The sequence below is a fragment of the Chroicocephalus ridibundus genome, chromosome 1 (genome assembly GCF_963924245.1).
Source record: "Chroicocephalus ridibundus chromosome 1, bChrRid1.1, whole genome shotgun sequence".
Taxonomy (NCBI): domain Eukaryota; kingdom Metazoa; phylum Chordata; class Aves; order Charadriiformes; family Laridae; genus Chroicocephalus; species Chroicocephalus ridibundus.
The window spans coordinates 70,765,601-70,775,680 of NC_086284.1; positions in this window are offsets into that span (position 1 = coordinate 70,765,601).

Here is a 10,080-nt window from a genome sequence, read left to right on the forward strand (position 1 = left end):
GTCTGGCAGATGATGGAGAGACCAGCTACCGTGAAGAAGCTCCTTCCACCTCTGGAGGGGCTGTATACATCTCGTGCAGTGCTCTTTGGCCTTCTGGCTGTCACGCTGAGAGAGGCTCATGGAGCTGAGAGCAAGCTAATGGTTTTTCAAAGGCAGAGAAGCCTGGGATAAAAGAGGCAGCATGAAGCCCTCTGGCCACACGCCGTGGTTACACCCCACTTCTTTAAAAAGCAGAGATAGATGAGAGGTCTTAGACCCGGTCAAACTATCATAATGCAGTCTCTGAGGGATGGCAATTAATCAGTAATTGGCACACACATAGAAAAGGGTGAGAGGAGGAGGGAGATGGGAGAACATCCCTGCGGACTCCAATCTAGCCCTGGTTTATGTTCCCCCTCCCTGGGTGCAGGACTTGCAGCCATGCCGCTGCCCTGAACCCTGGACACGCCGGGGGCTGCGCTCCCCCATGCCGGACACACTCTCCAGCCTTCGTTTCACTGGAGCAGCTCCCCCCTGCTCCCCTGCTCGCTGCAGGAGCCCAGAGGATTTCGGCACAGCGTTACATCTTTTGGCTGCTTTCCCTGCCCCCAGCCTGCTGCTGCTTTTTGAGGCAGTTTCTGAAAGGAGGGTCCATCCCCCAGGAATGGCCGGCACATTCCCAGGAGCCCAGGAGAACTGATTTGACTCCTTGGCCGACAAGCTGCTGTGTCCTGGGGGTATGGGCACAACCCCATGGCCCCACGACACACGGTGAGTTGTGGGAGAGGAAAACGGGGCCTGGATTATTTTTTTTCTTTTGTTTAGCATTTTTCCGTATCTTATAGAGAATGCAATGCTTAGCTCTCTCCTGCTGCCTGCAAAAGCCTGATCTTGCCGCTATTGCCAGCAAGGGGACAACAGCGCCTTTTGTCTGGGTTTGCTCTGGGCAGCTGGGCCTCTGAAATATGAATGCATATATTTCCACCCCCCCCTTCCTTCTCCTTCTCCTTCTCCCCTTCCTACCAGGCTGAGAAGAAGTGCCCACATAACAGACTGTGCCTCTGGAAATCGGGCGTTTGTGTGCTTTTCTTTGCTTTTCTCCTCAGACAACTTCATTCCTCCCCTCGTACCGAGAGGCCTCTGCTTTGCCGGCACAGAGCCGCAGGCAGAACGGGGCTCTCCGAGACAACGATTGCAGGTTATGAAGTAAGATTCTCCATTGTGTCATTGGCCATCTCTCAACTTGGCCACTAGGTTTAGATTAGATATTAGGAAGAATTACCTTACTGAAAGAGTGGTCAGGCACTGGAACAGCCTGCCCAGGGAGGTGGTTGAGTCACCATACCTAGAGGTATTTAAGAAACGTCTAAATGTGGCGCTTCAGGGCATGCTCTAGTGACAGAGATTGTAGGGGTTTTTTTTGTGTGTGTATGGCTGGACTCGATGATCTCAAAGGTTGCTTCCAGCCATGAAGATCCTATGATTCTGTGATTGTTTTATTCAACACATGGTGATGAGGTAGCTGTCGCCATCTCTCTTGCTCTCCCTGTGGCAGGTGACAGAGGTATATCTGTGTCCCCCAGCGCTGTCAGGCCCTGCCACTGCCTGCATCCACCACCGAGAGCCCCTCAGGTGATACTTTCCATTTTCTTCTGCTTCTGTCAGCAAAAACATTAACATGTCTTTTGCTGCTCCTTCCCTTCACGCAGCTCTGCCTTTCTGCCGATGCGCATTTGCTGGGCAGGACTCCCCCCACTCCCCAAAATGGCAAAATACACCTTAGTATGGACCCAGCTGCAAGCCAACCCCAGCGCTGCAGAACCTGGAACCAGGCCTTTGGCATTTACCTGCATTATTACATGCTATTGGTCAAGTACCTGAATGTATTATAAATACGCTTATAAACACTGAAAGGGTGGGTGTCAGGACGATGGGGCGAGGCTCTTTTCAGTGGCGCCCGGCAACAGGACAAGAGGTAATGGGCACAAACTTGAACATAGGGAGTTCCACCTAAACATGAGGAGGAACTACTTTACTTTGAGGGTGGCAGAGCACTGGAAGAGGCTGCCCAGAGAGGTGGTGGAGTCTCCGTCTCTGGAGACATTCCAAACCCGCCTGGACGTGTTCCTGTGCAACCTGCTGTAGGTGACCCTGCTCTGGCAGGGGGTTGGACTAGATGATCTCCAGAGGTCCCTTCCAACCCCTACCAGTCTGTGATTCTGTGATTCTGTATTGGGCTATGCAGAAAGATCATCGCTTCGTTTTCTATTTGCTTCTTCTCCTCTGCAAGCTTTCTGTCACAGCAGTCAGACGCCAAACTCTGACCCATGCACTTAATTTTTGGTAGGGATGCCTAGCAGGCGAGTGGCTAGATTGGAAACCCTTCTTTACTGCTGCATCTGGTAAAGATTATCAGCTAGGGGTCTGCAAGCTTTGATTCAGGTCAGCTGGCATCAAAGGGGACTCGGGAGTGTTTGCTTTCAATTCCAAGGGTGAACAAAATAATCTGTTCTAAAGCTCAGGCCTCCGCCTGCCCTTCATCAGGGGTCACTTTGCGGCAGTGGGGACGGACGACAGGACAGAGGAGAAATGGTGTGCTCAGTAAAGTCTCCGCTTTGTTCTTCGGTGTTACGGCCGGCATCAGCAGCCCTCCAAAAGAGGGAGGTAACCGCGCCGCCACTTGTTCAAATATTTTGAATAATAAAGGCGTCAGTTTAATAAAGAGTTGCCCGAGTTCAGCATTTTCTCCTTTGAGCCTTGAGTAGCTGCGGCCAATGGTTAGTGATCTGAGAGCAGGGGCGAAGAGCAGATGGGGATCAAGATTTAGCTTTAGTAAGAGCTTTCTTTGGGTTTTGCTTTTGGACATGACAGTCACTACTGCCACTTCTTGCCTGGCTGCTGCCTCCTTAAACACAGAGTGGCGTTGTGCAGAGCTGGAAAAATATTCTTTCCCAGCTCAGCCTCTGCCTTGCCCCAGCCATTTACCTTCCCGATCAGGCAAATTCTGCATCTGCAAATACTAATCATTCTCAGCACCTTTGTTTCTGGTCATTTCCCTACATTTTAAATTTATTTTGTGCAAAAGGAATTATTCACTCTGATTTCTGAGCATCAGCTGTGTTCTCCCCCAGGCAGAGCTGAACAGGCTGAAACCCTTCATTCCTGGTTCTGATGGAGAGGAAGAAGAAGGGTATTGCAGGGACAGCGGGCTGTGACTCCACTGATCCAGATTTACTTCCTCACTCTCCTTCTGCCTCACCTGTGGAGTGCAGGGACAGCAAATCTCCTGCCCTCTCAGAGGTGCAAGGGGAGGAACTGATCGGAAAAGCGGTCAGATCCCAATGTGATCCATGCAGCTGTCAACGGTAGATCACCACCATCATCATCATTATTACTGTTGTTATTGCAATTGCCTTATGTTTGCCCTTTTTTTCTCTAGCCAAGTGATTACTGAAGCAAAGTGGAGTAGCTCCAACATGAAGGTGTGAGAGAGATTCTCAGGGAGCCCAAGGGAGAGAGGAGGAACCTAACCCATATCTACCACATCCTGCATTAATGCCGGCACTTTCTGAGGGGAGGGGACCCCCTTCTTCCTCCAGCTGTACATTTTTGAGAAAGGCTTGGTAAATGCATTTAATCTAGTGCATCCCACTCAGGCATCGCAAAGGAGCCCTGAGCACCCATTGCCTGGTCTCCTGCTGGGGAACAGGGCGCACAACAACCTGCTGCCCATGCACTGAGCATAAAACCCACCCAGGGAAATCATGGGAAGCCATGGTGACTTCTAGGTGAATAAAATCTACTTCTACGGAGCCAGCCATTTCCTGTGCTTATAAGCTCTCTGTGGGATTTCTGAATGTCACCCCAAATGCTGTGACCAGAAAGGACCATCATTTAAAAGCACGTTTTCAGTTTGTTGTGTGAGTTGTGGTAATACAAATCCTTCATGTCTTCTGCTGAAAGTGCACTTCAGAAGCTTCCTAACAATTAAATGTAATGCTGTAGGACAACAGAACCTCTGGACATGCACCTGATTTCTGTACTGAGAATGGGCATGTCGCTTGTTGCAGATACATAATCCAATAAACTCAGCCTCTTCTATTCTAGAAAATATGTTCCTCAGCTTAATTTGATCCTGTGAGCAGGTTGTGATCTTCTCTAAGCTCTTGCGAATGCTGTTAACCAAAACACGTCACAACAGCTATTGGCAAACTGTTATTTCTGCTACTTCCTCTGCTCTGCATGACTGCTGACTCGGGTTTGATAACATCATGGCAAGACCAGCTGAAGCCCTCACCCCAGCCTGTCCATTCACACCATCTCAACACCCATTAAAAAAAAAAATGCTCTTTTTAGCTCTCTTTAGCTCTTTTGCTCCTTCTTTCAAGCTCTGATGTGTTGGCACAGTGACAGGCGACCTCTGGCCTGTAGCACCACTGCAGAATTCACTGCTTCATCGGACCACAGCCCACTTGTTAATTCACTTAAATCACATGGAAAAGTGTTCTGGCCATGGTGAAAGGATTGGGAATAAATAATATCTCTTGCTTCAAAGTGTTACTTCAACTAAAATACAGCATGTTTCAGGATACAACAGTTTGATGAACAAGCCTTCCATCACTGACCTAGCAAGCGAATGAAACGGTCACGTAAGCACCAGGGCTGAAGATTCACAGTTTTCCAATATTCTGCCAACTGCTTTTACCCGTGAGCCCGCTCCACCACTCATTCCTCCCCTCAGTGCCTTCCCCGTCACCACCTCCTACAGCTGGAGAGCCTTTCGGCAACTCCAACATCACCAAACCCTCCCTTAGACCCTGCTACTTTTGTGCTGCCTGTTTAACTGTGTGACAAGAGCCCCGTGGTGGGCACAGCACAGTTTCGGTGTGCTGTGCCAAGGGCAGCTCTCCTGCCTTTCCCCTCTTCTGCTACCTGCAGATCCAGGTATCCTTCTGGCTCTTGGCTTCAAGGAGCTGGAAAGATGAACATGCAGTGAAACAAAGCTTGTCTTTTCTTTTCTAAATTATGACACATGGATCGGTTTTAGTGTTTTTAGCGATTTGTTCTACCTTTGGGTAGAGAGTTGTGATTTACAGCCAGTAAACCTTCTTTAATATCAGCGACTCTTTCCATTTTTCCCTCCAGCTTTCAGAGTCATGCTCCCTTCCTGGCCTCATGCCCTCAAGCTTTCTGAAAAAGCAATTGCACGTGCTGCAGGTTTACCTTGATTTCCATTGCAGTAGTCTAAATTCCATCCTAAAGCTTGGAGTTGTGGTTCAGATTAGGGACTTACAGTCGTAGATGCAGGTGAGCTGATCTCAAGAAGCAGGTTTCCTTGTTTTGCTAAGGATCTGGAGAAGCTACAGGAGACAACCCTCCTTCGGGGCCATCTGAAATACTAATCACCAGAGGGCGCACCACAGGGAGAGGATCTGTTAACATTCACTGTTCCATTTTCCAGACACATGGTTCATTCCTTTTCCTGATGGAAAATATTTCTCTTATTGCTTGCTTTCTCCTTCTGGCTACTCAACGCCACCTCCCTGGGTCTCTTAATTCAGGATGATAGGTATCCCCTCATGGCCCCAGAGTTTCAGCCTGGGAATATAGGATGTTGCTTGCAGAGGTGCCTAAGATTTTGTGATCTGCTTGCACAGGAGAGGAGCTCTCTGGTCGCGGGAGACAATGGGTAGAAAAGCAGCAATCTCACGAGCTGGCAGGGATGACAACTCATAGGGAGACCTGCTGGGCCTGACAGCTCCTGCCTACCAGCATCCTTCACCTCAAAAAGGCCCAAACTCCTCTATATCCCAGTTACCTACAGGTACAGGGGTAATTTTGGTGTGCGTTTAAGAATAACCCACTAGTGTCACATGCTATGAGCCCTCCCACGTGGACATGGTGGCTATAGTTCTGGGGCAGATGGATGCTGAGGTTTCTGTACAGGCCCCGGGGGTGGACACCCCCAGCCTTTCCAGCATTAAAGCACAATGGAGGAGATCTAGATGTCCCGAGTTGACTTGAGCATATTGGAACGTGTTGTACCAGGAGCTACAGAAAATAATCTCTCCTAATATGGGAAGCCTTTTATTATTTTTATTATTATTAATTTACTTTCCAGCATGGGCACACAGAGTTGAAGAGGGGGAAAGGGAAATTGCTTGCAGGATTCAGATGGCGGGGATCCGTGGCTTGCTCCAGCTGATGGGTGGGAGACACTACGTGAAAACAAACACACTGTCTTCCTCTCAGCTCCACTGGCAGGAACAGCAAGAGCCGGATGCGAAAGAACCGGGAACTGGTTTGTTCCTCCTGTTCTGCCAAGCTGGATGCCAGGGCAGAGGCTTTGAGAGGGGGGTAAATGGTGCTTGGCCTGCACCAGAACAGGCAGGAAGATACTTGGTGTCTGGTGTCCATATCATCACCACTTCATCACACAGCCGGACCAGACCACATAAGTTAATGGACAAACGCACACATTTCACAAGGATGATGCCGTCTGGTCTTCCATCGTTCCCATAATTAACGACAGATACAACAGTGCTAACTGGCAGAGGATTTTAATTTTTATTTCATTAAAGAGGAAGAATGCTAAATAGTGCTCACAAACACACTAGCAACACACAGCTCTGCTAATAATCTTTAATTGTGCTGCTGCTGTTGTGGTTTAAGCCCAGCCAGAAACTAAGCAACACACAGACACTTGCCCACTATGGGCCTGGAGGGATGGGGAGATAACGGGAAGGCTAAAAGAGAGAAAACTTGTGTGTTAAGATTAAGACACTAATAGGTACAGCAAAAGTCACACGCGCAAGCAAAATGAAAGGAATTCATTCCCTGCTTCCCATGGACAGGCAGGTGTTCAGCCATCTCCTGGAAAGCAGGACTCCGTCACACGTAGCAGCTACTTGGGAAGAGAAACGCCATCACTCCGAATGTCCCCCCCACCTTTCCTCTTCTTCCCCCAGCTTTATATACTGAGCATGATGTCATACGGTATGGAATATCCCTTTGGTCGGTTGGGGTCAGCTGTCCCAGCTGTGTCCCCTCCCAAACTCCTGTGCCCTCCCCAGCCTGCTCACTGGTGGGGTGGGGTGAGGAGCAGAAAAGGCCTTGACTGTGTAAGCATTGATCATCAATAATGAAAACATCACTGCATTATCAAGACTGTTTTCAGCATAAATACAAAACATAGTCTCACACTAGCTACTATGAAGAAAATTAACCCTATCTCAGCGAAAACCAGCACAGCTGTGCCTAGCTGTGGCACTAAAAAAAGTGTCAAAAGGAACACAGGCCTTTAAGAGTAAAAATCAGTCACTGTACCTAGAAGGAAGGCTAGAGATTGTCAACACCTCAGCACTGGAATAACCCAGCTATCCATGGAATAGTCCAGTTTAGGGATAGGGTTAAAGTTAAAATTAAGACTACAGTGACATTAATGGTTGGGAATGGGACAAAGCCTAAAACTCCAGTTGGCATTGGACTGCCAAAGCAATGTATCCCCTGGCAACTTCTTTCCTCTGGGCTGCGGAAGCAGGCCTTTGGCTGCAGATGAGCTAAGGGAAGAGTCAGGGTTATGGTTAGGGTTGAGACAGGAACAGGGGGAGAGTTGGGAGAGGAGCTCCAGTTGGCATGGGGCTGCCAAGGGGCTTCCAAAGTAAGGAGGAGGCAGTAAAAATGGTTTTCCCCACTAATTTCTTCATTTACATAATGGCCAGGGGTCTTGGGCTAGGGCTCATTCCACACTTAGTATTAGGGTTAAGGTATGGATTCCCTGAGAGATTTTTCCTCCGAAATCTTCATGAGGACCATGGCTGGTTGTCCCTAGCTATAGTTAACTTCAAGGTCAGGCTTTTGCTTTTGGAGGAAGAGAAGCCCTGAAGCTTCAGTTGTGTTTCCCACAGGCTGCCAACAGAAGTAGCAGCCTCCTAAAAGATCACTCCTTTGACAACTGGTTGATTTGGGCTTTGGGTCCTTGGCAAAAGGTTCATCCCATGCACAGTGCTAGAGCTGGGTTCAACGTTGGGAAAGGGAAAAAGCCTAAAGCTCCAGTTAGAATGGCACTGGTAAGGGGCTTCTGAAGGCAAGTGCAGGCCACAGAAAGATTTCTCCTCTGATTGCTTTTTTTATCTGGACCATTGCTCTGCGTGCCTGGCTAAGGATCAGACTTTAGGGCTACGGATGGAAGACGGAAAAAGCCTAGAGCTCCAGCTGGCATGAGTCCACAAAGGGTTTGGAAAAGGCTTGGAATGAACAGGGAAAAAATTACCCCCCTGCTAAATTTTTCATCTCAGCCACCGCTGAGTGTTCTTATCTACAGAGCAGTCCACACCTCAGCTTAGGGTTACAGTGAGGACACTTAGAGGTCCTGTATCTCCAGCTGGCATGGGTTTTTAACGCACTGCAAAAGGAAAGGAGAGGCTGCAAAGAGCTTTCTCCCCTCTTTATCTTGGCCATGGCTTGGTCTCTTTGGCAAACGCTCAGCTCATACACACAGGGTTTAGGGTTAAGTTCGGGAGAATGTCAAAGCCTAGAGACCTGTGTGATGTGGAGCTGCCAGGGAGCTCCCTCAGAGGGAGGGACTGGCCTCATTAGGATTTTGTCTCTGAAAACTTCATTATTGGTGTGGCTTGTGCTACTTGGGCATAGTCCAGCCAAGGCCAGTGTTTAGGGTTAGGAGAGGGAAAAATCCTCAAACTCCACTTGTGTTGTGGCTCAAAAGGGAGGCCGCAAAAAAATATTTCTCCCATGATAGCTTCTTGATTTCTGCTATAGCTTGTGGTCCTTGGAAAAGGGCTTAGCCCATGCCTAAGGTTAGGGTTTGGGTTGGGAGAGGGACAAAGCTTAGAGCTTTCATCAGCTTGGGGCTGTCAAAGGAAATGACAGGCTGCAAAAAGGCTTCTCTAGGAACTTCTTCATCTGGGCCCATGGTTTAATGTCCTTGGTTAAGCTTCAGTCAAGTTCGTTTGTCAAGGGTTGTCAGTAGATGTTTTTCTCTCTAAGTCAGCGGGATTTGGATCAGGCCCAATTGTTGTACTTTCCTCCTCAGGGTTCAAATCGAACCTTATTTAGATGTTATGTAGAAGTCCTTTGAAATAAAACTCCCACCCAAATCTCACAAACTTGGCTGTACCCAGTGATTGCTCACAGTGCTCCAAAGGAGGAAAATAGTGTTGATGTGAGGTAGATACCATAAATACTCCATGGGACTGATGCTTCTTGGATGTGTAAGCCAGAGGATATGATCTTCAGACAAATCCAACATTTTCTTAAGGTGGATAGAAGTCTACCAGAACTTGGTCATGAGCAGATTCTGGTCATAACTTCATACTCACAAGCCTCTTGACATTTCCACTGAAGTAGCACCAAGTAAGTCCCTCCTGGGACATGGGCGATTCAACATTGTATTGCCACAACAACTGACCTCTTCAGTGGGCAGTCATAGATGAAAGAGGTTCAGCCAAATGGGTCACAGTACACATGCTTGGGCAGGTCAAGGAAATTTCTAGCCTTCAATTTTTCTCTTTTGCTCAACAGAATCAGTGGGAAGGTTCACTAGCCCCAAAACCTGAATAATACCTAACACTAAATACGTTTTTCAACGGAGTGGAAGGAAGTAAAGTAGTGGTATACTCTTACAACCTGGCTCTGCTAAGAAGGTGATGGGGAAGGGCAGGGCTCACTTTGAGATACTGCAATTTGAGTACAGCAAGAAATCAAAAAAGCACTTGAAGCTAAATAAATTCCTCCTGGCAGAAAAATTCGAAATAAGGAGAAATGGGGAAATAATAGGAAAAGTGAAATTATGAGGAAAGGAATCAGTGGGGAAAGAGAAGGCCAGGGCTCATGTTAAGGGCAAAGTGTAGTGATTAGAGAGGGTGTGAGATACAGGAGATCCTTCAGAGGTACTTCTCACCTACATCTCCAGCAGTAAAGGGACCAAGGAGCTAATAGTCAATGGGTCAGGAGCGTGAATGGCCTAGTGGGATAAGCAAGGGCGCTCATGTACTGGCACTCATGCCTGGCACTTATCTGAGGCAGGATGGAGGCAGACATAGATTTGACAACTCACATAGGTTTGCAGGTATCGAAGCCACC